The 27,877-nt window shown below is 55.6% G+C and overlaps 1 long non-coding RNA gene across 1 annotated transcript; it reads left to right on the top strand.

Annotated features, from left to right (window-relative positions):
- The first annotated feature begins 9,696 nt into the window (after window positions 1-9,696).
- LOC144367841 (uncharacterized) lies at window positions 9,697-14,599 on the top strand. Its single transcript, XR_013427349.1, has 2 exons — window positions 9,697-10,210; window positions 14,378-14,599. It is a non-coding gene; the product is annotated as an uncharacterized LOC144367841 (long non-coding RNA).
- The last annotated feature ends 13,278 nt before the right edge of the window (window positions 14,600-27,877 follow it).

The raw sequence follows: 27,877 nt of genomic DNA on the forward strand, positions 1-27,877 counted from the left end.
GCTGGGAGGCCAAGAGCTTGTCGCCTAGCTGTGCTCACCCTCCCTCTCAAAGCTGGTGAGCCCTTGGAGGACCCTAACCACCGGTGTGGTGACTCACAGGGAGGAATAGACAGCCAGAGGAGTCACAGCTCCCTCGATGCTGGGCCAGCCCCATCTCTCCCTGGGAAAGAGGGACAGGGAGAGCCAATTCGCCGCAGAACGCTGTTTGGTGAGCAAGGACACATACGTAACTCAGAAGCCCCAGGCTCACATGCCTTTATAGATGTCCAAAGCCTGGGAATACATTAAATCTATTATTTGAGACTCCTTCTCCCCTGGACAAGACGGAGCATAAAACAATGTAGCCATCTGGAAAATATCTGTTGAGGGCCTGCCACAGGCTGTGCTGTCAGGCCCCGTCAGCCTGGTGAGTCTGGGTGGAGGAGCCCCACACAGCGGGTGCACACTGAGGTGCAGGGAGTGGAGAGGCGGGGGGGAGCTGGATGCAGGAAGGCCCTCCCTGGCCTTTGACCCAAGGAAGTGGGTTTGAAATGTGTTCTAACAGAGATACAACCCCACTGGGTTGGAGGGAGGAAAGGTGGGGAGGAAGGGGGGGGAGGAGGGGGGGAGGAGGAGGAGGGAGGAGGGGAGGAAAAGGGGAGGAGGAGGAGGGGAGAAGGAGGGGGAGGAGGAGGGGAGGAGGAGGAGGGGAGGAGGGGGAGGAGGGGGGAGGAGGAGGAGGAGGAGGGGGAGGAGGGGGAAGGAGGGGGGAGGAGGAGAGGGGAGGAGGGGGAGGAGGGGGGAGGAGGAGGAGGAGGAGGGGGAGGAGGGGGAAGGAGGGGGGAGGAGGAGGGGGGAGGAGGGGGAGGAGGGGGAAGGAGGGGGGAGGAGGAGGGGAGGAAAAGGGGAGAAGGAGGGGGAGGAGGAGGAAAGGAGGAGGAGGGGAGGGGGGAGGAGGGGAGGGGGAGGAGGAGGTGTGGGGAGGAGGGGGAAGGGGAGGGAGGAGGAGGGAGAAGGAGGGGGGAGGAGGAGGAGGAGGAGGAGGGAGGGAGGAGGAGGGGAGGACAAGGGGAGGAGGAGGAGGGGGAGAAAGAGGGGAGAGGAGGAGGGAGGGAGGAGGAGGGAAGGAGGGGGAGGGGGAGGGGAGGGGGAGGGGGAGGGGAGGGGAGGGAGGGGGGGAGGAGGACTCCATTTCTGGCTGGGACCACAGGTGGCCGGTGCCGTTGCCCACTGTGAGGAACACTGGGCCTCTGGGCCTGCAGCCCTTCCCTTTTCTTCCTCCCTCTTGGCCACCCCAGTTTTGCAAGGTCCCTGCCCGGCAAGGGGAGCCTTCAGGGTCCAAACAGCCCAGGGCCACCTAGAAAGCAGAATCTACCTGATTCTGGGGCTCAGACCCAGGGAGTCCAGGTGACCACAGACATCAGCCACATTCCCTGGGGTGGCCACAGGAGTCCAGTGCCCCGCTCACTCATCTCCCTTCTCTGTCGATTCATAATTGAGCAGGACTGATCTGGCCACCAAACCCCAGCACCAGCCCTGGAGGACAGCACAGGGACAGGCCTGACCTGGAGGTCCACAGGGACACTCCTTCCGGTGGCCCTGTGGCTGAGCAGACCCGCACAGACCAGGGGTCAGCACACAGACTCACATGAGAACAGGACAGAGCCCGGGTCTGTTCTAGGCCTTTTCAGAAGTGTCTTACCCCCCATTTCTGAGGGGATCTCTTCCTGCCTTTTGTGCCTGCGAGTTCTGACTCCATATTTGAAGGCAGCTGGAGTCTGGACTGACCATTAGAGGGAAGAGGCAGACATTTCTTCAGGGCCACCGTCAGCGTCCACCACAAAGGAACATCACCCACAGGTACGGAACTGGATCCCACCGTACTGAGAACGAACGAAGGGTCAACCCAAATGTTGTAGAAGTCAGTACCTCACTGGAGGTACTGACTACAAGTAATGACTGTGTTCAGTAGCATGGTTTCAGTTACTGTACATTCTCAGAAATATTAAAAACTTGGTTTCATTGAAGACCATGTTACTGAAATACATATATAAATAACTCTTCTCTGCTTTCTGAAAGAATCCACTTTGAGGCAATCCTGGTGTAATTACAGACCTGTTTACACCCTCATAGGCTTTCAGTCAAAATTTGTCATAAGAAACTAAGATGGTAACTAAATAATAATCAATGAATCAATCCATCAAGAAGCCATAACTGCAATTATACAGGCACATAAATATCTAGCGGGACTGAAGGGAGAAAAACATATAAGTATCATAAGAGCAGGGGACCTCAATACCTCACTTTCAACAAAAAAAGAAATCATCTAGGCAGAAAATCAATAGGAAAACAGACCTGAACAACACTGTAGATCAAATGGACCTAATGGGCGTACAGAACACTCCACTCAGGAGCAGCCGAATCTGGGGTCTTCCCAAGTGCACGTGGAACATTCCCAGGACGGGTCCTGTGTGAGGCTACAAAATACGTCCAGACAAGTTCAACAAGACAGAACGCATATCAAGCATCTTTTCTGCCCACAATAATATAAAACTAGAAATGAATCTTTGTCAGAAAACTGGGGCATTGACAAATACATGGAAATCAAACAATTCATCCATGAACAGCAAATAAGTCAAAGAAAAAAAGTCAAAAGGAAAGTTTAAAGTATTTTGAGACAAATGAACATAAAAACGCAGTATATCAAAACTTATGAAGTGCACCAAAGAGGTTCTCAGGAAGAAGTTTAGAATAATGAATGTTTACATTGTGAATAAAAGAAAGATCTTGTTGTGGGCTGGGTGTGAAGTGTCCCCCAAGCTCCTGTGTCAACGTAGGAATATTCAGGGTGAGATGAGTAGATCATCCTGCAGAGTCGTCCGTGATTAATAATCTGAGTGGGCGACTGGGGGGTAACTGTAGGCAGGTGGCTGTGGCTGGAGGAGGTGGGTCACCGGGGGCTTGCTCTTGGGGTTACCCTCTCTGTCTGTCCCCCCACCCTTCCTGGCTGACGAGAGCTGAACATCTTACCTCTACTCCACCCTCCTTCCGCCATGTTCTGTTGCACCCTGGGCCCAAAGCAATGAGGACATCTGGACCAAGTCCTTGAAACCATGAGCCAAAAATGAACTTCTCCTCCCCTCAGATGTTCTTGTCGGGTGTTTTGGTCACAGTGATGAAAATCTGACCCACAGATCTCAACAACCGACCTTTACATCTCCGGGAGCAAGGATCAGAACAACGGGGTCTAGAGGTGGCAGGAGGACAAGATCTGACACAAGAGAAATGGAGACCAGGAGACAGCAGAGGTCCACAAAGCTCAGCGTCGGCGTTTTGAACAGAGAAGAAAAACTGACAAAGCTCTAGCTGGATTCGCCAAGAAGAAAAGAGAGAGGGCTCAAAGAAATAAAATTAGAAACGAGAAAGGAGACATCACGACGGATGTCACAGAAACGCCAAGAATCACCAGGGACTACTTATGACACAAGATGAATGATACGCCAACCAGCTAGATAACCTAGGGAAAAAGGGCAAATCCCTAAAAACATAGGACCCTCCACGACTGAGTCTTGAAGAAAGAGAAAGTCTGAACAGAACAATAGTGAGTCCACCACCTTCCAACAAAGAGAAGCTGGCACAAGATGGCTTCCAGAGTGGATTCTGCCAGACTCTGAGAGACGTAGCACCCAGCCTCTCCAAACTCTTAAAAAAAAGTCCAAGAAGAGGGACACTTCCAAACTACATAACCAAAGAAGGTTAATGCAAGAAAGGAAAACTACTGGCCAGTATCCTCGATGAACACAGATGCAACATCCTCAGCATATGCTAGCAAATAAACTTCAAAAGTACAGTAAAGGACATCCATTATGATCAAGTGGAATTGACCCCTAGATACGATAAAATAAGATAGGAAAGTTCAACATACACAAACCAATCAAGGTGATTCACAACATAAAGGTAATAAAGGATAAAGATTATACAATCGTCTCAATAGATGCAGAAAAAGCATTTTTCAAAATTCAACATCCATTTATCATTAATTAAAAACTCTGAGCAAATGGGTTATAGAATATTTAGAATATAATAGGCTCATAGCTAAAATCAACTCAACAGTGAAAAGCAGAACACTTATTGAAGGTCAGAAACAAGATAAAGCTGACTACTCTTGCCACTTTTATTTAACAGGATGTCCTAGTTAGAGCAATTACACAAGAAAAAGAAATAAAAGACATTTAAAACAGAAAGGAAAAAAAGCAAAATTGTCTTTTTCTGCAAATGACATGATTTTTTATATATCGAAAGACTTCACTAAACAACTGTCCAAACTAATTAAGGAATTTAGTAAAGCTGCAGGACACAAAACCAACGTACAAAAATTAGTTGCCTTTCTACATACTAACCACAAACCGCCCAAATAGAAATTAAGAAAACAATCACACTTGCCATAGCATCAAAAAGAATGAAGTACTTAAGAATGCATTTAACCAAGGGAAGGAAGCTCTCCACACTGAGAACTGTAAGAACCTGGCAAAGGAAACGAAGATACAAGTAAATGGACAGACATCCCATGTTCATGGATTGGTAGGATTAATCTTGCCAAAATGTCCTTACCACCTGTGTCAGTCAGTGTTAAATAACTTCAGTAAACGTAAAGGCAGATTTTGGCTCACAGATTTCATCCATGGTGACGTGGTCTGCTGCTCTGAGCCTCTGGAGCACAGTACCTCGTGGCAGAAACACATGCAGAGGAGCTGCTCACATCATAGTGCCCAGGAAGCAAAAAGTAGAGGGTCAGGGCCCCAATGTCCCCTTAAATGGCACACCCATCATGACCCGCTTCTTTCCATAAGGCCTCGCCTTTTAAAGGATCCACCATCTCCCAGCAGAACCGCGACCTGGGAACCAAGCCTTTTTAACACACAGGCCTGTGGGGAACATTTCAGGCCCACACCACAGCAGCAGCTAAGACAATCTACCCACTGGGTGCAATCCCTCTCAAAATTCCAATGGCATTTTTTCACAGACTTAGAAAAAAAATTACAAAATTCCTAGGGAACCGCAAAAGACTGAGAGCAACCAAAGAAATGTTAAGGGAAAGAAAAAACAAAGTTTGAATGCCAGATCTCTTGGTTTTAAACTATGTTACAAACCTATAGAAGTCCAAAAAGTGTGTCACTGGCATAGAAACACTCACAGATCATTGGAACATCGCAGAAAGCCACAAATAAAATAAATCCATATACAAAATCAACTGATCTTCAACAAAGGCATCAAGAATGCACAACAGAAAAGAGATCTCTTCAGTAAGTGGTGCTGGGAAAACCGGGTATTCACAACTTAAATTAACTGGCTAGGGTGTGAGTGGGGTTTGTCCCCTCTGAAACTCATGCCGAAATCGTGCTCCTACGTGGCTGAGAGCCAGTGGGACCTTGCAGAGGATACTCTGTCATGAGGGCAGAGATTAAGGCTGCTCTCCTAGGACTGAGTTGATTCTTGAAGGAGTGAGGTCTTGCTCTCAAGGGACTGAACCCAACACTCAAGAGCAGGTTGTTATAAAGCAAGCCACTTCTCAGGGGTTTTCTCTCTCCTGTACACTCTCTTCCACTTCCTCCCTCCACCATGTTACAGTGCAACACAAGGCCTCCTCCCCAGAAACCGACACCGTGCACTCAGACTTCTCAGCTCCACAAATTCAACCTCCTTCCTTATCAATTACCAGTGTCAGGCATTCTGTTATAGCAACAGAAAATGGACTAAGGCACAACTCAACTGGATTGAAGACTTCAGTGGCACTTTGTGATCAGAACAGCATGCACGGAAGCTAGCACACAGAGCCCCTTTCCTGGGGTCCAGCCTCCAGGGCTAAAGCCCGTGAACCTGAAGGTCCTCCCCCACTTGCAGGTTGGCCTTGTCTCAGCTGCCTCATGAGCTCCTTGTCAGAAGTTTCCTTTCATTTCTCCCGCGTCTCTAGGACCACCCCAGTTGTCTGACAGATGATTGTCCCTAGCCTTGACGTCTGTTGGTTCCTTCTTCGGGAGAGACAAGAGGGAAGTGGCTTGGAGCCTGAAACCTGGGGCCCACACTGGCTCAGAACCTTGGTCTCATGATGCCACCGAGATGTCCACAGTGTCCCCAGTTAAAACAGACCAGGGATGATGGTGTCTGTTGTTACAGAGCAGCTCTCTGTCGACCTAGAAGGACGTATACGGCTGTCCCTCTGTATCGGGGGTCCCACATCTGGGGGTCCCAGGCAGAGACCCGAGACTGCCACAAGCTCTGCTCAGTCCCAGCTGAGTGTGGCGTCTGCTCCATCCCCCACCCCTCCCTCCCTGCTGCCCCTCCCTCCCAGCCCACCCTGCTGCACCGACCTGCCCTGCACCCCTCCACACGCTCCATCTCCACTGGCTCATCAGCACCTTGGCAGCCTTATGAGTGTGGTCATCTGCCTCTCATTGTCCCTGCCCTTGCTGTGACGTCACAGTCCCTTGAGTGTTCCTCCTAACATGTGTGGCTCAGAGCACAGAGGTGACAGGAGACAGGTGCAGCCAATCAGTAAGGAGAGGCAGGGCTGGCCCGCTGAGTTCCTGGTGGAGAGATCTGGTGGCCAACTCCCCAAGGGTGACAAGGACAGTGGACCTGCCAGTGACTTTAAAATACCGTCTTGGTGAATGCAGGCGTCACCCCCTGAGGGATTTCTCCTGCCACGTGGAAGAGGAGGCAGTGCCCCAGGAGGACGAGGGGCAAGCCCGGGTACTGCCCTCTGTCATGGTCTCCTCCCAGGCAAAGGCGGGCAGGCGGGCAGACGGGCAGGAGAGGAGCAGGGAAAGGCCAGGCACAGACAGGCTGAGGCCCGAGGCAAGTCCTGAGTCAGTGTGGGAAGAGCACATCAAGGTCCTGGGAGGAGAGCAGGAGGGGACACAGCTCTGCCGGGCTGCAGCCCCCGAGGACGGCATCCAGGCCGACCTTGGGGACAACCCATGGCCACCGAGGACAGGTTACATGCAGAGGGACTGGAGGAGATCTTGCCTGCTGAGCGACCGTGGCCACCCCCGTGCCCACCCACTGTGGTCTGGAGATTTGTGCCCCCTGCCCCCGATCCACAGTCAAAACCCGACACCCCAGGGCATGGCGTCGAGGTGGCAGGGCCTGTGGGTGGTGACTGGGTGGTGAGAGTCTCCGTGTCCACATAAGGAGAGAGCCTGGAGTGACCCCTCCATCCTGTGAGCCGGGCCTCAGGCTGGGTGTTGACCTCTGCCCCTCGTCCTCCTGGGGAGCTGCCTCCTCTTCCAGGGGACAGAAGAAATCCCTCAGGGGGTGACGCCTGCATCCACCAAGTTGGCGGCGCCTCCCTCTCGGGCAAGCCCCCAGGCAGGGACGGTGTCACCAGCTCCAGCTGACCATGTCCCCAGGGTCAGTGCAGAAGGTGCTGAGGCCAGGGCTGAGACCATGACCGCCGAGGGCAGGAGCCGGAGAAGCCTGCGCTCCGTGCTGCGGCAGCGTGATGCGGAGCTGGCACTGGCCGCTGGCCGCTGGCCGCTGAGCCAGGGATCAGCCGGTGCCTCTTTTCTCATCAGCAGCAACGACCACCCTACGCGAAGGGTCAGTTCACTCCCTTTGGCCCCCAGAAATGCTAAGGGAAGCTCCCCAGGCACAGAACTGGGGCGAGAAGTCAGCTCCTGGCGAGGCTCCAAGCCCGGGTGCTGCCCTCTGTCATGGTCCCCGTTGGACAAGCGGCCTCCAGCAGACTGAGGCAGAAAGAGCTGAGGAAGCTGTGTCCACAGCCGCACTCCTCGGGCAGCGTCCAGGTGAACCCCGTGACCCCCAGGGGTCGAGGTGGCCCAGCTCCCTGGGGTGGAAATCGCCACGGGGTGATGGCTCTGGACCCTCAGAGTCCACTTTTGGCTCCAGGAGGCTGTGGATGTGACGGATGTGAGTCAATCCAGGGTCTTGAGATGGGGACGAGCTGGATTCTGGGTGGGCCCTGCAGGTGGTCACAAGTGCCCTCCTGAGAGCAAGGGAGGGACGTTGGCACAGAAGCAGAAGGTGTCTGCCTGGCCCAGAGACAGACAGGAGTGATGGGGCCGTGTGCCCAGGAGAAGGCCCGGCAGACCCCGCCCAGGAGCCTCCGGAAGTCACCAGGGGCTCACACAGACTGTCCCCGGGGTGTCCTCTACCATCAGACGGGGATAAGCTGTCGCAGCAGCCACGGAACCTAGGACCAGGAAAGTGGGCGGAAACCCCGGTTTCCAGACCCGTGTCCAGCGGCCACGGATCCTGCAGGCGCACAACGCTCCCAGGGCCGCTCACCTGGTGAGGCCACCAGGTTGGAATCCGCCATCGCCACTTCACTCGCAGGCACAGGAGGGACGGTCCCCAGGTGGAGGCCCTGCTAGAAGGGAGGCCGAGGGGGACCCGCGCTTCAAGGGGAAGTGGCTTTCTGACACGTGACAAACTGACCTGCCCCTTTCTCAGACACCTCCAGCAGCTGGATTCTCAGTGCACGTGGCATCCCTTGAAGAACTCATCCAGAGCACCTTTGGCCTTTTTTTGCTCAGCTTTCCCTGTTAGTTAAGGAAATGAGAAGTGTCCACCCGGGGCCAAGCACCTGGCCCAGCCGCCCAGCAGCCATCTCTGAAAGCGGTACCCGGGATGTCCTGAAATGGTGGTCCCTGAGGGCCGCTGGTTGAGGGCTAGTGGTGCCTGTAGCCCAGGGAATGGTTACACTGGTCCTGCAGCCTGTGGGCCCTTGGGTCCACTGGAGGAGACACGTGAGCCGTGTCCTGGAACGTGACCCGGGCTCAAAGCCTGGCAGGGCTGTGTGACCTTTGTGGTGCAGGTGGGAGGGAGGAGGGGCCACCCCTGCGGGGAAGGCCACCAGGCAGCCTGCTGCACCCCAGAAGTCCTGCTGGAGAGCTCTGTGGTGCTGCCCTGGTCTGCTCAGGGAGCCACCGCGAAGCCCCACAGGCCAGGTGCCTCGACAGCAGACGTGACTTTCCCAGGGCTCTGGGGTCCATGAGAAGTCCAAGGTTCCCTTCCCACGGTGCCCCCAGGCCACCTTTCCCAGGTGCAGGAGCAGCCTTGGGAGCTCGTCCTCTTCTTCCCAGGACACATCAGTCAGATTGGATTAGCGGGCCCAGTCCAGCCCAGCACAGTGCCCCAGGCTGCGCACCCAGCCCCAGGGGACCCAGAGGCTTTCTTTTCCCCACACCCAGTCAGTGGCTCCCGCTAGACATGGGTTTGCTCTCACTCTCCTCATCCTGGGAAGAAAGAGAATGGACACCGACACAGGCATGAAAGCAGTGGGGACCCCTCCCTGCACGGCTGGCCACAGTCTTGACTTCCAGGGGCACGGCTGGCCCCTCCCTGCTTGGGAGACAGACAGCTGGCTAGAAAGGCCACTCCTGCCAGGGGCTTGTTTGCAAAGGAAACCATGACAAGGGCATGTCCTGGGGCCCACCTGCTGGAGAGCCCGGACGGAGCTGCCTTCAGAGCAGAGCGCAGACCGGACAGCCCCCCACCCCGCCCCGGGTTGGTCACAGGGGACTTCCCAAGGCCGAAGGGGCAGCCAGGGCCAGGCAACCTGGGAGGAAACCTGTAAAAACAAAACTTTCCTCCCCCCACCGCCCTCCCCCCCCCCCCCCCCCGTTAACCCAAAGTGACCAGAACGTTAATGAAGCAGACTCCTGTGCCCTGGGCATTCCCAAGACTAGACACTAAGGTAATGAGAGGTGATGCAGGCCCAGGGCTCCCCGTGTCTATTGATTCGGCTCCCAGGGAACGGGAACGTGGACTCCGACCTCCAGCTCTCCTCTGTCAGCCGTGGCCGGGCTCCGCCTGTGTCTAACTCACTGGCGGCATCTCGCTCAGAACCAAGGCACAGAGTAGCTGGATATTTGCAAACAGGGCTCTCCCCAGGATGAACTTGAACACCCTCATGCCTGGCTGGGGACCCAGTGGCTAGCCCTCCTCACCCTGTCACCCTCTCAGGCAGCTGGGAATGACCAGGAGCAAGCGCCACCAAGGGCAGCTCACAGAGCAAGGGGGACAGCTGGACTGGGGGCTGGCGGGGCCTCGCAGGTGGACTCTGACCTGCCTGGCTCACGGGCGCCCAGGACTTGGGTGGCCCACTGTAAACCACGGAGCCCAGGAGGGAGAGAACCCGTCCGCCCTGCACTCGCGGGGCCTCTGGCCCACTGAGGCCGCCCCAGCCTGGTGCAGGAGGAATCGGCAGGTAAGTCACACTAACCCGCTGCTCCAGGAAGCTCATTCTACCCTCCAGCTTAAAGAAGGCACCTCCTTTAGATCCCTGGGGCTCCCGAAGTTCAGCTTGGGGACATGCATGGCAGTGGAGGGCTTGGTCCAGGCCCTGGGCCTGACCCAGTCCAGCCCCTACACCCCTCTCTGCCCTGCATGAGGAGTAGCCCTGGCCTCTGGGAGCACCCAGACGGGGCTCTGTCCACACCCTCAGCTAACAGCCCCTCAGCCACCTGGCTTGTCCCAGGAGAAGGGATCTAGAGAGCCTTGGCACTAACTCCAGGGCTGGACGCGTGGGGCCCCGGGCAGCAGAGGTGGACTGAATCTCTGGGAGCAGGGACTTGCGTGCTGAAGAGCAGGTCCCCTGGCCACGCAGACTCCTCCCCAGGCCACAGGAGGTCATTGGCTGCCCGGCCACAGCCAGTCTGAGGCTGGACACGCCTGCCTTCCTCCATCCGCCTCCTGGCTGGCCGCCTCCAGATGGGACACAGCCGAGGCACCAGGCGGCGTCTCCACTCCTCCCAGCAAACCCTCTGGGCACAAAGTGAGATGTAAACAAATTAATAATGAGAATAATGAAAACAACAACTCCACACTTCCCTGACGCTGGGGCACACGTCCCCGGTTCTCTTTATAGCCTGTCTGGAAGCGGGACGCGTTTGATAATGATGATGAATGCCCAGGAGCTGGGGCTTCGCGCTCCCCGGAGCTGCTGTTGGGTGGCGGGCGCCCCCTGCAGGCAGAGGCCTCCTAGGAGGGGGCTCTCCGGATGGCGGGGGCAGGCGGCTCTGGGCCCTCGCTCAGGAGAGTGGACACCCTCTGTGGGCAGAGGTGTCAGGTGGGGCACTGAGAGTGGGGGGTGGGCAGGAGGGGGTGGGCTTCCTCCCTCCTCACCTGAGTGCAGAGGGCTTCCCTGAAGCAGGGAACAGGAAGATGGGGAAGCAGAAGTCCTGGGCCCTCATATGCAGCCTACTACCCATCGGTAAATATTCCAGAACGCCAGGAAGTCCATCTCCTCTCAAGAAGGCTGGTGGGGTGCCCGGCCTTCCAATCGATCACTGATTATCTTGCTTGCAAATCCCTTCCCGGCCTGCCGCCTGCCTTCCTGACAGGCCTGCCTAGTCCGACTGTCAGGTGGAGTCCATCAAGGGAAGGACTGCAGGACACCGTGGGTTTCCCAGGTCCAGGCTTCGGGGGAGCAGAGGGAGGACCTGCCTGCCCCGTAGCCCCCTTCTTCCCAGATCTGCCAACCGAGAGCCACGGCCCTGGGGCCCCCACGGAGTCAGAAATCACTTCAGTAAACTTGACCATCATCTCAAAGGCCAGGGCTGCAGGCAGGAGGGTCATTAGTGCCCGGACAGGAGAGTGGATGGACCTGTCTGGGCACCAAGAAAAATCTTGCTTGGACTGGTTCCTCCAAGCCAGTGGGCAGGGAGGGGTGTATTTGGGCTGCAACCGAGGTTTGCAGATGACAGATTACCCCGCTGGTCTTCTAAATCCAAGGACCAGGTACCATGGGAACGGGACAGCTTCCTTCCTTCTGGTGTAGAGGCAGCAAGTGACAAGGAGACTTTCCACCCACCCCCACCCCCCATCTTTCACCCATCCTCCTCCATCCATCACTCACTCACCACACATACACACACCCACATACACCCATCCACCCAGCAACTCACCCACATCCATCTCCCCATCCATCCCCCCTCCATCCCCCATTCATCCTCCCTCCATCCTCCTCCATCCCCCCTCCATCCCCTATTCATCCCCCCTCCATCCCCCTTTCATCTCCCCACCCATCCATCCCCCCTCCACCCCCCTCTATCCAAATCCCATCCCCCCTCCATCCCCCATTTATCCCCCCTCCACCACCTCCATCCCCCCTCCACCCCCCTCCACCCCCTCCATCCCCCCTCCATCCCCCCACCCATCCTCTCTCCCTCCCCCCACCCACCCCACCCATCCCCCCACCCCTCCATCCACGGCTTGCTCACTACAGTCTCTGAAGTCCCCCACAGAGTCTCCTGGATAGCAAAGAAAGGCAGACCCTTGTCCTTGAGGAATAATCCTACATTCACTCAGTTGCCCATTCCCCAAATATTTGCTGAGCCTGTTAGGATAACCTCAGGGCTTTGTTAATCCCCAGTGTGAGAAGAGGACTGTGCCCAGCTCTCCAGTGAATCTTATCTCCTGACCACAATCCAAGGCAGAATGAGAGAAGGGCCCCTGGAGGGATTTAAAGGGTGAACTTTCAAACCTCGGAGACCAGGACCCCTCAGAATTCGTTCAGGGATTCCAAAACACGATGACACAAAATTTCACTGTAATTATATTTAAACCGCTTTTAGAAGTAACGAAAACACTTTCCAAAGGTGTTAAATGAAAAGCTTCGCAGTCAGAGACCAGCCGTCTGCTTCTTGGCTGACAGGCCACCTCCTTCTTGGGGAGAACAAAGTGCCACCAACCTCCCTGTGGGCGTGTGATTGGCTAGGTGTGTCACTGATGAGGAGGGCCAGGGTCAGGCCCACGCCCCCAAGCTCACGCTCCTCTCAGGGTGGCCCTCAGCCCGCGTGGGGCGGGAGACGCAGGGGAGGGGAGAGGGTCCAAGGGCTTCCTTAAGACCCGAGGGGCCCCCGTGACTCTGCCTTAACAATGGTACGAGTCTCTTTGTCCGGCCTTGGCATCCTGAGGTCACAGGGAACGACTTGTCCCAGTGGTGACTACATTCCCAGGAGAGCGGAGGCCTCCCAGCTGGGAGAGCTGAAATAAGTTGGACAGTGAACTCTCATCATCCTCAACTTGAAAGTGTCACACGTATCGAAGCCGCGTCATTGTTTTGACTTGGTAGAAACGAATCTGCACCATGGAGACTCACTTGGACTTTAAGGACATAGGACTTAATCTCTCACTTATTTTTCCTTATGTTTGTTATGGAAATATACCACAGAATCTAACAGTGTAGTGAGCCCCCAGAGACCCCAGACACGGGTCTGGCCCAAGTGCATGAACCCACCGGGAGGGGAGGGACTCTGCCCCGGGCGCCCACAGAGGCACCCCCTAGTTCACGACGAGTGTTTGTGGAAGGAGTGAAGGGTCCAGACACACGTTTCCATTTTACGAGGGGAAGGGGTCCAGCGGCTACAACCATGGCCTCTAGACCAGGCCAGCAGGGTTGAGATCCTGCTCCTGCCACTCGTTAGCTGTGTGAGTGAGGGCAAGTCTCTTGACCTCTCTGTGTCTTCCATCCAGTGACTCCATTCATTGGCACTTTATCCAAATTAATTATTCCATAGGAGCTGCAAAATGGTTGTGTTCCACTTCTAACAATCTGTCCATACTTATTAGCTAAGATTCTTGAGGACTGTCCCCCATCGACCAGAGCTGCTATACACTGCTTGCAGGAGAGGAAGAATAAATGCCTAATTATTTCCCTCTAATTGCTGTTTTCGGAGTGAGAACCCTGTGTGTGTGGTAGTTGTCAGTGAGTTGTCCTCCCCCATCTTTGTGTCTCTTTCATCTCTAAGGTGTTTCTTCTTTATTTATATATTTAATTTTATTATTTACACGATGCCAAAGTAGAAAAAAGAAACAGAAACTTCAGCGTAAGTTGGCTTTGGGGCGGTGCCGCCTGCCTCCGGCCCGTCCTCTGTCTCCCTTTCCTGTCCTGTGAGGTTTCTGTTTCCTTCTCACCTAGACAGGCTCACGTCTGCCTTGTCCCACTTAACAACATGCCTGGGACATCACTTCCCCTCTGTGAATAGATATCTGCTCAGTTTTTGTTTAGGGAAAGGTTACAGTCGGTAGATTGCACAGATCCGACGTGTAAAATTCAACAACTTTTTACAAACTCGGACACGTGAATACACACCCAGGCCCAGGTGGCCCGCACCGCAATCAGGATGCACACTTAAGGCAAGACGGCCGTCAGGAGGGACACTCGGGCCATCTCACAAACTGCATCCTGAGTCTGATTCCTCTCCTGTCACCCATCAAAGGCAGCCACTGGGCAATTCCTCTGGCCATGGATTGCTTTGGCCGTATTTTGAACTTCACGTAAAAGAGACCCTGCAGGACAATGGGTCAGTATGATGTTTTGAAATTCAAAACATGTTTCATGCATCCGTTGTTCATTCTTTCTTACTTCCAGGAGGTATTCCAGAGTGGGAATACACCACAATATTCCCACTGATCCGTTAAAGGGGACCTGAACCGTTGCCAGCTTGGGTGGCTGTGAGTGAAACTGGCTTTGACGTTCCTGTTGAAGTCTTCCAGGAGCACGTTTTCCCTTTCTTGGTAGATTCCAAAGAGTGGAATTGCTGAACCACCCGGCACGTTTATATTAAAATAACTTTATGGTAAACTAACACAATACGTTCCCAAGTGTCTGTGCCATTTTGCCCCCTATCAGTGACGCATGCTGCCAACCTCGGGTATCGTCAGACTTTTTTCTCTTAGCCATTCTAAAAAGTGCACCATGGTCCCTCGCTGTGGTTTTAACTTGTATTTCCATCAATAACTAGAGACATGAGGCCTTTACATGTGCTCTTTCTCTTTCCACATATGTGCTTTGATGAAGTCTCTGTTCGATTGTTTTCCCCAATATTTTTTATTGTTTTTTACTGGAGATTGAACCAGGGCTGCTTTGCCACTGAGCTAGATCCTCAGCCCCTTTTTATTTAGTTTTATTGTGAGACACGGTCTCACTAAGTCGCCCCCGCTGGGCTTGAACTTCAATCCTCTTGCCTCAGCCTCAGGACAGTATGACATTATAGGCATGCCCCACCACGCCTAATTCAAGGTAACAATATTTTCTCCTGTATTTTCTTCTCAAATTACACTGTCAAGTATGGTATCCACTAAGAACTTAAGTTTAGATTGATTGAAATTAAGTAGGACATGGAACTCTGTTGTTCAAACACACTGGCCACATTTCAGATGGGTCCCCTCCTGAAAGCCCAGGTACAGAGCCCACCTGTCACTGTAGACAGGTACATTGCAAAGCATTTCTCTAGAAGCTTCGGATCTTTGGGTTCCACCTGGAAATCATGAGAAGCCAGTATGGCGGAGGGTAGTCACTCTGCTTGGGATCCACTGGTCCAATGTCACTATCGAAAAGAATCTGCGCTTTCTATTCAGTGGCTTGGCCTCTCAAAACCCCTCGGCTACAGACACAGGAGTACTTCCAGGCTCCCATGTCAGGGGCTATTTCCTCCTCTTCTGTTTTCTGCAAGAGTTTGTAGAGCGTGGACGTTTTTGTTGTTTAAATGTACCTCAGACTCCCCCGGGTCAAGCCAGCCAGGCCGTGGTTTCCCCTGGGAAGTCCTGAGTGCGGATCCCGCTCCTTCAGTAGACAGAGGACGAGTCGGGCTCTCAGTGTCTCCTTCCTGAACCTCATCTGTGTGTCTTTCCAGGAAACGCTCCATTTTCATTTTAAATGTCAAGCCCACGGACATAAGTGCGTCGGTGGTCCTCCCCTGTGACCGCCCCAGGTGGCACGGCCCGCTCTCGGGTCCTTTTTTGCATGCAGGACACTGGCCATTCGGCTTTTCTCCTTTATTCTTGCTCCTTCGGGCTTGAATTGTGTCGATTTCATTAATCTTTTAAATGAAATTAGCTCTCAGCCTGATTAGCTTTCTCTATTGTCTTCCTATTTTCGATTTCCTTGTTTTGTGTTCTTCGTGGTCTCCTTCCGCCTGCCGTCCTCCATTCAATTTGGTCTCTGTGGATGTTCTCAGGGTGGAGGGCTGTGGATGCGAGACTTCTGACTCCTGCCCTGAGCGGTCAGTGCTTGAACTTGACCTCCACGTTCACTTTAGCTGTATCATACGGTTTCTCATGTGTTGAGTCCTCATTTCCACCCGATTTTAAATACTTTCTAGTTTCCTCTGGGGTCTAAGAATCACTTAGATACATGGTTTTTAGTTTCCAAATTTTCCACCTATGTTTCTGTTATTATTTTACATAATGATTTATATCTCTCCCATTCAAAAAATATTTTTATTATTGAAATATTTGGAATCTGTTAACATTTTTATGTGGCCTGGAATACGATTTACTTTGGTGAATATTTAATATGCTTTTAAAAAAAGACTCATTAGAGCAATTTTAAGAATTTTATTCATTTATTTATGTGTGTGTCCGTGTGTGTGTGTCCGTGTGTGTGTGTGTATGTGTGTGTGTGTGTGTGTGTGTGTGTGTGTGTGTGTGTGGTGCTGAGGGTTGAGCTCAGGGCCTTATGCATGCCAAGCAAGTGTCTACCTCTCACTACATCCCCAGCCTTCCCATGTGCTCTGGACAGGAAGATGCATTATGCTGTTTCTTAGCAGAATGTTCTACCAATGCCAGGCCACATGGGCTGCACGTGGTGCTCAGGGCTTCTCCAGTCACTGGACAAGGAGGAGGGAGTCTCCGGTTATAACTGTGAATGCGTTTGTTGCTCCCTCTGTTCCGACAGCTGTAGCCTTGTCTATTTGCTGTGAAGCAAACAGTCCCCTGGGGCTCCTTGATTGTGGCACAGTGGCCCTGGTGCCCACTGATCGCCTCTGTTCCTGTAAGCATCTCTTTACTTAGAGGTTTGCTGAGCCAGGGGTGAGCTTCCTTCTTTTTGGCTTTTGGGTGAAATATTTTCTCTAGACTTTTGCTTGTGATCTTCTTGTCTGCATATCCAAGGTAGCTTCTCAGACAGAGCAGACGGCTGGGTCTTGTGTTTTTATCTAGTTGGACAGTCTCTGCTTTTTATTTGGCATATTTAGACCATTTACATTTAGGATGACTATAGATGTGGTTTATCCCAGGCCAACCATGTTCTTATTCATTTTCTTTGTCCCCTCTTGTTTATTTCTTCTCCTTCCTTGACTTGTTTTGGACTATTTTAGCCTTTGAGGATTCCATTTTAATTTTTCGGTTGGATATCTGGCTGTGTTTGGCTCCACCCCACCCCCCACCCCCCGTGGTATGGTCAGGGGGCCTCACTTCAGCCCATGTGGTGGGTGGTAGTGGCATTTCATAGCCAGCTTCATTTTCTTCCTCCTGTCTAACGATGCTGAGCGTCTTCTCGTGTGTTTAGTTGCTGTTATATCATCTTTGGCCAACCCTTCAAACTCTTGCCCATTTTTACTGGGTTATTTATGACTGCATTTTGAGAATTTGTTCCATACTCTGGAATGTGCTGTTTGGCAGATCTGTGTTCCCGATCTCTCACGAGCCAGCTAACACTCGTAACATCTGCAGGGTTTGGCGGTTCTCACCCTCATTCTGATATTGGCAATGTATTTTCTCTCTTCTGTTCTTTTAGGGGTCTGTCAATTTCATTGATCTCAAATAATAGACTTTTGTCTTCACTGTTTTCTCCATGGTCTATTTGCTTTCTCTGACATTATTTTTGCTTTTGTCCTAATCATCTGTTTCCTTCTAATTTCTTTAAAGTTGACTCAACTTTTTCTTGCTTCTTCAGATGGAAGCTTAAAATATAGATTTTCAGTCTGTCCTCATAAGTACAAATGAACATACGTATATATGGCTAAAAATATATGAAAGGCCACAGATTTCTCTCTAAGCGTTTCTTTGACTATAACCTATCAGTATGATAGACCTTCATTATCATTTAGTTAAAAATGTTTTCTGATTTCCCAATTCCGGTTGCAATTTCATCTGTGAACCACAGGTGAGCTAGAAGCACGTGGCTTGATAACTAAGCGGTTGGAGACTTTCTAGCTACCTTCTTGCTGTTGGTTTCTAGTTTAATTGCACTGTGGCCAGAGAACACACTCTGAGTCACTTCAATCTTTTGAAAAGTGCTACGGTGCGCTTTATGAGCCCTGTGCTGACAGCTTTGGCAAACGCCCCGCGCTCATTTCCTGGAGTGGAAGGAGCCGCCGAGTGCAGCACTTTATCTGTGTCAATTAGGTGGCTTTGATCTGTTGGTGCTGCTCAGGTCTTCTCTCCTGACCATGTCGTCGGCTTGTCCTGCCCAGCGTGCAGAGATCAGTCCCAGAGTCCCCTGCCAGGAGGGCCAGGCTTTAGTAACAGCCCTATTTTTGCATTTTCCCAGTTCTTCCTCCACTTCTGGAGTTGGAACTTGCAGTGCCGTCCTCACCAGGACTCCCCTCCTCCCTGTGGCAGACACTGGAGTTCCTGAAACATTTCCTTTGGGAAAACACCGTCCCACTTCTGATAAAGAAACACGTTGGGATTTTGGCAGAGGTGTCGGGAGAGGAAACACCAAGACCGGCTTCTCTCTGCCCAAATCAGAAGGAAGAAGGTCTAGCACCCCAGAGGTCAGCTAGCCCTCCCCTCCTGCCTAAAACGCCACCCCGAGAAGCGCCCGTCAGAACACTGGGCTGTGAGCTGGAGGTTTCCCCGACCCTCTGGAGCCGGGGTGGGGCCCCAAGCTGGTGTCTTCTGTGAGTCAAGTGGAATCCAGCAGGAGTCTGGGCTGGCAGGGAAGAGGGGGGTCAGGGATCCAGAGCAGGCCAGCAGAGGCCAGGGAGCGTGAGGAGGGGACATTGACGGAGGCTCTCAGATGACAGGCCTCATGGGGCAGTCTGACCTGCCGTCCCCTCCCCAGGGTGCACCCAGGCCCCTGCAGAGGTCCCCGGTCTCCATGCCGCGAGCAGCTCCTGCGGAACAGAGGCCCTTCTCTGGGTGAAGCTCCCCACCCAGCGCCTTGGCTCCGGAACTCACACAGGAAGCAGGTTGCACACTCTTGCCAAGAGCTGCTCCCTGTGGGCGGGCTGTCTCCTCTTCAGGGAGAAGGTGAGTCAGACTGTGCGGAGCTCCACCCACATGCCACAATCTCAGCAGGCATCGTGTCACCGGCTGCAGACCAAGGGCTGCACCAGGGTCGCTACGGGACCTGCACCCTACTGCAGAGACTCACGAAGCACCAGAGGACACAGAGACCCCAGAACCACACTCCCAAGTGATGCAGAAATGCCCGGAAGGAGGGGCTGGGGAGGGCGGAGTCACCAGGAAGGCTCCCCGAAAGGGGCGGGGCTTAACTGGACCCTAGGAGGTTGCTGGGACCACCACGGAAGGGTCAAGAAAGTCCCACTGGGAGCCATCAAACTAAAAATCTTCTGCACCGCAAGTGACGCGAGGGCATGAAGAGAAGGTCCTCTGTCGGGATTAGTGTCCAGATACAAAAAGAACTCAAAAAGCACCCAAAAACCCAAATAGCCCAATTAATAAACAGGCAAAAGAACTAAACAGCTCTCAGAAGAAGAAACACCAATGGCCAACAGCTACATGAAACCATACCCAGCATCTCTAGCAATCAGGGAAATGCAAACCAAAACCACACTAAGGTTTCACCTGGCTCCAGTCGGAACGGCAGTCCTCAAGAATATAAAGACTAAATGCCGGTGAGGACGGGGCACAGTGCTCTCCTACGCTGTTGACGGGACCGAGGACGCACAACCACTCTGGAAAGCAAAACCGAGAGGCCTCAAAAAACTAGGAATGGCACCAGTACATGGCCCAGCTGACCCCCCTCCTTGGTGTCTATCCCAAAGAACTAAAATCAGCATTCTCTGTTGATACAGCACTCAACCTTTATACAGCACAATTTACAACAGCCGAACTGTGGACACTCCAGACGCCCATCAGTGAATGGTATATCTACCCCATGGGGTTTCACTCAGCCACCAGGAAGGATGAAATCACAGCATCTGCTGGTGAATGGACAGAGCTGGAGGACACCACGTGAAGTGGAATAAGCCAGGCTCAGGAGGCTGAGGCGGGAGGATCGAAAGTTCCAAGCCAGCCTCAGCAACGGCCAGGCCCTAAGCAACTCAGTGAGACCCTGTGTCTAAGTAAAATACAAAATAGGGCTGGGATGGGGCTCAGTGGTCAAGTGCCCCTGGGTTCAATTCCTGGTATCCCCCACCACCAAAAAAAAGAAAGAAAGAAGCCAGACTCAGAAAATCCAGGGTCAAATGTTTTCTCGTATAGGTGGAGTCTGGAGCAAAATAAGGGGAAAGGGGGCACTGGATATCATAAAGATAGAGGATTGATCAGTGGAGTAGAAGGAGAGGGAGGGGGAGGGTGAGGGGGAGGGACAGGAAAGGCGAAGAATTCTGAATGAATTCAACAAAGTCGAGCTGTGTGCGAGGATAAGTAGGCCTCCTCTGTGTGTGTGTGTGGAAAGTACCAAAAATGAACACATAAACCAGCAAAGGAAGATGGCCGAGCAGAGAGAGGAGGGAGAGGGGGAGGGGAGAGGGGGAGGGGAGAGGGGGAGGGGAGAGGGGAGGGGAGAGGGGAGGGACTCGGAGGGGAAGAGGGATGAGATGGAGTCCATCCAAGTCCAGGCATGAGCCCGACTACTGTGGGGACACGGGCAAAGTCTGGTCCAATAAGAAGGGACATGTCACTGGGCAGCAGTGTGCTCAAGGAGCCAGTGGTCAAAGCAGCCATCAGCAAGGGCTTGGTCACCCTGAGGCCCCCAGGCAGAAGTCCACGATTAATTTAGGATATTTCCTTCCCCTCTCAAAGGAACTTGCCCTCTCGGCGGCGGTCACTCTCCCTGGCCACAATCCACCACCCTGTCCTTGGTGACTGCTGAGCTACCTCCTGGCTCCGTGGGTTTGCACGTCCTGACGTGGCACCTAAATGGCAGTGTTGGGGGGCAAACTGTGGCCCCTGAGACTGACACATGGCTGACCCCAGGTAGCCCAGAGTGCGACCTTGCTGGGAAACGGGGTCGCTGCTGACGTGACGAGGTGACAAGGACACACTGGGGTAGGAGGGCATCACGTGGAGTGAATCTCCACCAGAGACAGAGGCACACAGAGGAGAGTCGGTGACCACCCAGGAGAAGTCAGCCGTCCATGAGCCCAAGGGCCCCAAGACGGCCCATGAGGCGGGGAGAAGCCTGGCCGGCACCAGTCCTGCCTCCGCTCGCCTTTACTGCAGACTGTGACCTTCTCTTGCAGCCGCTGGGTTTGTGGCTGGTCCCTGCAGCCCCCACAGACTCTGCAGGGCCACACCAGACGGGGCCTTCCTTGGCCTCTCCCTTCCCTGGGGACACTTCAACCTTCAGCAACTCTGTCTGTCCCTTTTGAGGGACGCATGGCATCCACGCCTGCGAGAGCCACATCTCTTCCACCCATTCACCTGCTGGGCACGGGGCTGTTCTCCCTCGGGGCTGCCAGGGACCGTGCCGCGGCACTCGGCTGCAGGAGTACGTGGGGACGCGGTTCCGGTCCTCTCCGGTGCCCCCAGGCCGGGCAGGGCGGGGTCCCGTGGGAACTCTCTCTGGTCTCCGAGGACCTGCCAGCCTGTGGTCCAAAGTGGCCGCGGCCCCTGGTGCTCCCGCCAGCAGAGCAGGAGGGCCCGGCTACTGCAGTTCTCCCCGACACTTGTCACCGTCTGCCTTTCCACATCCCCACGGACACTGGTCACTGTCTGTCGTCCTTGACTGAGGCCGCCTGGTTGGCGTGAAGAGCTGTTCAAGAGGCGGCCTCAGCTTTTCCTAGGGCCGGCCGCACCCGGCAGCCACGGGTTTGATGGGTTTGACGAGGTGCCGTCCCCTCCCCACGGCGCTTCCTGTCAAACGCTGCCTTCCTCAAGCCGGCCAGTCCCCCTCCACAGAGGACCAGGCGAGCTCAGCACCTGCCCCGGGCATTCGGGGTGGGATGGGGCCCAAAGCTCACAGCTGAGCCTCCCTCCGTCCCGAGGTTGCCATGGAAACCACCTAGCCACCGCTCCCCCTCGCCAGCTCCAAGTTAATAAACAGCCTCATTATTTTGCAGAAAGCACTTTGGAAAATCACCAGCCCCACAGATTCATCCTGGTCCCAGTTAATGAGGAAAGATGGTGGGGATTTTCTTTACTGACCATGAAAGGAGGAAGAGTTAGGGTTCGTCTCTGCACTTGGGCTGTATTTACGCTTTGTGCACTAGACAGCCAGCGCCCCTCCGTCCCACGTCACCAAGGCCTCGTTACATGAAGGCAGGACAGGAGAGCTCGCTGCCTTCGAACCACCAGGTAAACTGGGCAAAAGGGTAACGAGGAACACGCTTCCCGGCCCGCTGACCGTGCCACCCAGGGACAGGATTCATGGCTTGGTTAAATGTCACCACGGAGAGCACGGCCCAGCATCCTCTTTGTTCCCAAGGGCTCAACCAGGGACGGGGGGTGGCCACACAGACCCAACTCTAAGTCCAGGTCAAGGTACAAAATAACCATGAAGAGCTGCCCAGGTTGCTGTCCAGGGAGGGGAGGGGTAACAAAGCTCAGGTGCGCTTTGCTGGGCTGCTCCAGGCCGGGAGGAGCAGCTCCAGGTGAGGGCTAAGCCCTGCCTTGGGAGCTTCCATCAGCAGCCACTGCACAAGGTCACTGCGGGGACTGAACGGGTGACACGCTCAAAGCTCCCGGCACACGGAAGGTGCCGAGTCGAGTGGGTGGTCAGTGCCCTCTGGTGACCAGAACATTGCAGACTCGGAAGGGCACGGCAGCTCCGCGGTCAGCAGCCAGGCCTGGGGACCCCCACCCCGGGTCTGCAGGACGGCCCAGCACGCCGAGCAGGTGTCTGCAGCCGCTGCTCCTCAGTGTCCACATCCAAACACTCAGGTCACTGCCAGGACTCGGGAGGCAACACAGGCCCTGGGCTTGCACACAGCGGCCGCTGGGACACTAACAAGTGCTAACTGATGCTGTCAGCCACAGCAGCGGACAGCCACCAAAGGTGCTTTTCCAGCCGAGAAGAGGGAAGGAGGCCGGAGCCCGCTGCCAGCTCCAGCCGGGGGTTGCCATGGCAACAGTATCGCTGCTGGGAAAGGCCGGGGAGGCCGGCTCCCGCCGCAGCGCCCACGATTGCAGAGGCCAAGGGGTCCTGAGTGACAGAAGGGTCCTTCGCCTTGTCCCCAGCCCCCTGTGGAGACCACTCTCGGTCCCAATCCTGGGGACCCATCTGGAGGCCAGATGCCCTCCCGCCTGCCAGCCCAGGATGCTCGCCTGAAACCCGCTGAATGTCCAGGGACAGTGACAGAGCTCCCCGAGGACAGCCCTCCCGGAGCCTCCTAGGGCAGCCGAGGACGGATCTGAGCACGTGGGTGGGAGTCTGGGGACCAATCAGGGGCTGCCATGAGGTGCTGGAGGGGGGCTGTGGGGCTCTCAGAGGGGAGGTGGTGGCACCACAGGGGACACCGATTCAACAGTGACAACGGCCACAAGAACCAGGGCTTGGGAGACCATTAGGGGAGCAAGAGAGAAGATTCCAGAAGCATGCCCAGTTCTACCTGGGCTCCCGTGGGGTCCGCTCTACAAGATCCGAGACAAAGAGCAGAGGGGCTGGAGGGGAGCTGAGGTCCCCTGGGCCCCGTGTCGGTGCAATGACGGGGACAGTGTGCAGCCACTCGTGGCTCAACGGCAGGGACATCTGAGGTGCCTCTAAGTGGCCGTCCATGACGCTGTGTGGACCTCACAAACCAAGACGGCCCCGAGGCCACCGGGAGGCACCGTCTTGCCATCTCACCTGCGTGTCCTGCTGCCCTCGAGCTGCTGTGGGCCTCAGGGCCGTATCCGGTCACAGCTCCCAGCGCTGGACACCAGCGTGGCTTGGGGCAGAGCCCGACACCAGGTGTGAGGTGAGAGTGTCTGAGCCGGGAGAGGGGCCAGCACAGAAGGAATGGCATCCCAGGCCCAGGGAATGGCACTCCATGTCACATGACCAGAGCCTCAAGTAAGAGCAGAAGTAGAACTTCCCCCTTGGACATGGCAACCAGAAGGTCACTGTGTCTCCTCCCCAGGAGTGAGTGGGAAGCAGGGATGAGAGGTGACAAGTCCCCCACGTGGGGAAGAGGAGGGCACGTGGGGCAGACAGCTGGAGAAGCCAGGAGGACAGGCTGGACAAGGGGAGGCTGGAGATGCTCCAGGGGAGGTGCAGGGGTGGACGTGGGCCAGAGGCCCTCCAGCTCCGCCCACAGCTGTGGCCTGGGGACTGGGAGTGGAGCCTGGGGTGAGTTCGATGTGGGCCCTGAGCACCGGAGCCCTGGGAGCCCCCACGCGGGGCCCGCCCTCTCCAACAGGGAGGTCCACGGCACAGCCACAGGCCACCCCAGACACCGGCCAGGGACAACGAGGGCCGTTTCTCAGGTCAGACCTGGCACAGTTACAGACCAACCATGCGAGAGAGGGGTGCAGAGGGCAGGAAGCAGCCAGGGCTCGGGGGCACCCTGTGGTCCACGTGCTGCCCCCTCCCCCTGCCTTTCCACCAAAGCCACTAAGGAGCGGGACTTGGGTACCTGCTGGGAGCGACGCTGAGGAGCAGGAGGAAGGGCTCCAGCAAGGGCCTGAGCCTCGCGGGAAGCCACACACAGTCCTCTCTCTGCTCCGCCCCTGCGTCCCGAGCTGGGGGAGAGCCTGGCGGCTCCTCTGCTCTCCAAGGGTGGCCCTTTCCTTCTCTTGGTGGTTTCCACCCAGAACACGCAGAGCCGGCAGCTCCGGGCCTCTGACCTGCTGGCCCCGGTGCTGCCTCCACTGGGGAGATGTCCCCGCGGGGCCCAGAGACCGTGAAGCCGCCCTTCCCTGGAAACAGCTGCCAAGCCTGTCCCCGACTTGCGAGGTGCTGCTGTGGGCCTCAGGGCCGTATCCGGTCACAGCTCCCAGCGCTGGACACCAGCGTGGCTTGGGGCAGAGCCCGACACCAGGTGTGAGGTGAGAGTGTCTGAGCCGGGAGAGGGGCTGAAATGGGAGCCTCGTCCCCCACAGGCACAGGGTGTCAGGTCCCAGGGAACCGTCACCACACCCAGTTCCCTCTGTCGAGACGCCTGCTCTTTGTGCACTACGTGAGCGTCGCCGCGATGCTCCTGAGTGCGTTAGTGATCTCGCCACGCACGCTGCCCCCCACAGCCCACAGATGGGCACTGTGTGCTCCTCAGGGCCCAGAGCTGCCCCTGGCCAGGGACTGCATCCTCCCCTGGTGAGCAGAGCTGGGGTCAGAGTGCGCATGGACTAGGTACTGCGCCCGGAGCCTGGGGTGGTCTCCCGTCCGCGTGGGTCAGCCGTCCCCGCATTCCTGTGCAGAGACGCCAACACGCAAGCCGTGTGGTATGTGGGATGCGTCAGTAGGGAGGCCGGGCACCAAGGTAGGACATCTTGGGAAGGTGGTGGGCAGGGCTCCCTGAAGGACGGCTCTGGGCAAGAGCGAGGCGCGGTGAGGAGTGAGCGACACAGACGTGCAGGAGAGGGACAAGAGGGGCCCTGAAGTGACAGCTGGGAAGGCTGGCTCGGGGGACAGATGACAGGTGGCTCCGAGAGCCCCCGGGGCAGGAGAGCAGGTCACTGGAGGATTTGGGCTTTGTCCAAGGTCACGGGGGATCGTATTCTGTCCCTGCTGTAACAAATCGCACACACTGGACGGCCTCAAATAACAGGAGTGACTGCCCGCTCTGCAGGCTGCGAGCGAGAGAAGGGAGTGGGCAAGCCTGCTCCCGGGAGGACCTGGCCTCCTCTTCAGCTCCCTGGACCCTGGCCTCCACCTCCACCCTCAGGTGGCTCTGCCCCCCACCCCCCGTCCGTGTCCTCTTCTCTCCTTAGAAGGACGCCAGGCACGGGTTGATCCAGGACAGTCCAACCCCTGACTACACCCACAAAGACCTCCTTTCCAAAGAAGGTCACATTCTAAGGCTCCAGGCAGGCGTGAATTTGGGGGGACGCTACTTGGCCACTAAGCAGAACCACCAGAGGGTTTGGGGGACAGGCAGGAAGTGATCCAGCCTGGTTCTCAAGGAATCCCCGAGGCAGGCGGCAGCAGGACCAGCTGTGGGAAGCACCTGGCCTCTGGGCCAGTCCTGAAGGTGGAACCGAGCGGGCCTGCTGACCCCTTCGCCTGCTGGCCCCCACTTTCCCAAGCCCATTTCTGGGCTCTGGTCTGAATCAGCTCCTGCTCCCTGGCCCTCCTCCAAGCTGCAGATTGCAACCCCATTAGCTCTCAATCCCTCAACGGGCCATGAAACCGTCCACTGCTGCCCAGGAAGCCATGGCCCACCCAGCTCTATCCCCTGGCCCCCGGGGCGGGGGAGGGATGCCAAGGTCAGGCCAAGCTTCGGGAGCAAACGAGAGCCTCAGGCTGGGCTGGGGTGCAGGCCCAGAGCCAAGCCCACAGGCGGCCCTTTTGTGTGGACACAGACCAGCCAGCCACAGGTGCTTATAGTGACCCCCGGGGGGACAATGGTCCTCGGCATCCACAGTGCCCCCCCAGGCCTCATCCTGACACCTCATGTCCAGAGTCACAGGTCAGAGGCGTAAGATGCCACGTAAAACCACCTCCGCCCTTTGAGTGCCTGGAGCCGAGCCTGGTTTCCAGGACACTGAGGGGCTCTGGGGGACACTGCCCATGGGCACCATCAGGAGCACTCAGCAAGCTTGTCCCCGCCCCACTGCAGGGGTCTCTGGTGAGGGGCTACACCGGGTAAGTCACAGAGTGTTCTCTTGGGAGAACACTGGATTCTTTTCAGGGAAAGAAACCTCAGCACCATCGTGGGGACTGTGGGCGCCACGGAGGCCGGGGTAGACCCAGGGAAACGCAGCAGGAGGGGCCCGGGGCCGAGCTGGCTCCTGGATTAGCAGCTTTGAGTCCTTCCTCCCCTGGTGCAGGGCCCTCAGGGGAGGAGAGAGCCGGGCCACGTCACGTAAGAGCCAACTGGCCACCTGCGGCTGGGTAAAGAGTGAACTCCGGATCGAGTGCATCCAAACCCAACGTCCAGCCAGAGATGAGGAGCTTGGAATAGCCTTCCTGCCACCAGACCCCAGGGAAACAGAAAGGGCCCCCCCACTCGGCCGTAGTCTGAAACTTCACCCCCAGTGCAGTAGTGATGAGAGGTGAACAGTCCTTATATCCCTTATAAAAGGACTCGAGGTCCAGCTAGGCTCCTCTCAGTCCTCCATGTGAAGAACCATGTCTGTCTCCTCTGGAGGGTGCAGCCACAAGGCGCCATCTGAAAGTAAAGATGCACAACCTGCCAGGCCTTGATCTTGGACTTCTACCTCCAGAACAGTGAGAAAGAAACGTCTGTTGTTCATAAGCCACCCGGCCTCGAGTATTTTGTTATAGTAACAAGGGAAACTCCACCCCCGAATCACAACTTCCATTGTGATTTTTCAGGATTCTTAATTAGGACCAAGTTTTCCACCTCTGGCCAGAGAGCTGAGCTCTCCTGAGGGCCCAGCAGAGGAGGTCTGAGCAGATGGTGACTCTTCAGTCAGCCACAGGGCTGCTGCCAGCTCAGCTCCACCAGGAGCAGGGGTGACCTGCTACCAACCAGCCACGTGCCCAGGACTCCTCCTCCGGGCACCTGGTGCTTTCCACCTCTTCTCTCTGATGGAGCATCCATAGGCCTCCCCAGACGTGGACAGGATGTGCACAGAGGCCTGGAGTGGCCTGTGGGTGTGGACTCTGTTCACTGCAGACACACTGAGCGGTTTGTCATCTGTCACTGTGGCAGACAATGGGTTCAAAACCTGTCATTTATAGGCCTCCTTGGGGAGACAAAGGACCCCAAACCATCCGCGAGGGCCTCAGCTGAAACCGTGACCCTGCCCTCTCCCTGGTCCTCGGCGAGAGAAGAAGCGACGCTGTGTTTCCGCATCAGCACTTTCCAGATGTGTGCGACTCTACACATTTTGCCCAGCCTGTCTTGGTTCT

The sequence above is a fragment of the Ictidomys tridecemlineatus genome, chromosome 11 (genome assembly GCF_052094955.1).
Source record: "Ictidomys tridecemlineatus isolate mIctTri1 chromosome 11, mIctTri1.hap1, whole genome shotgun sequence".
NCBI lineage: Eukaryota > Metazoa > Chordata > Mammalia > Rodentia > Sciuridae > Ictidomys > Ictidomys tridecemlineatus.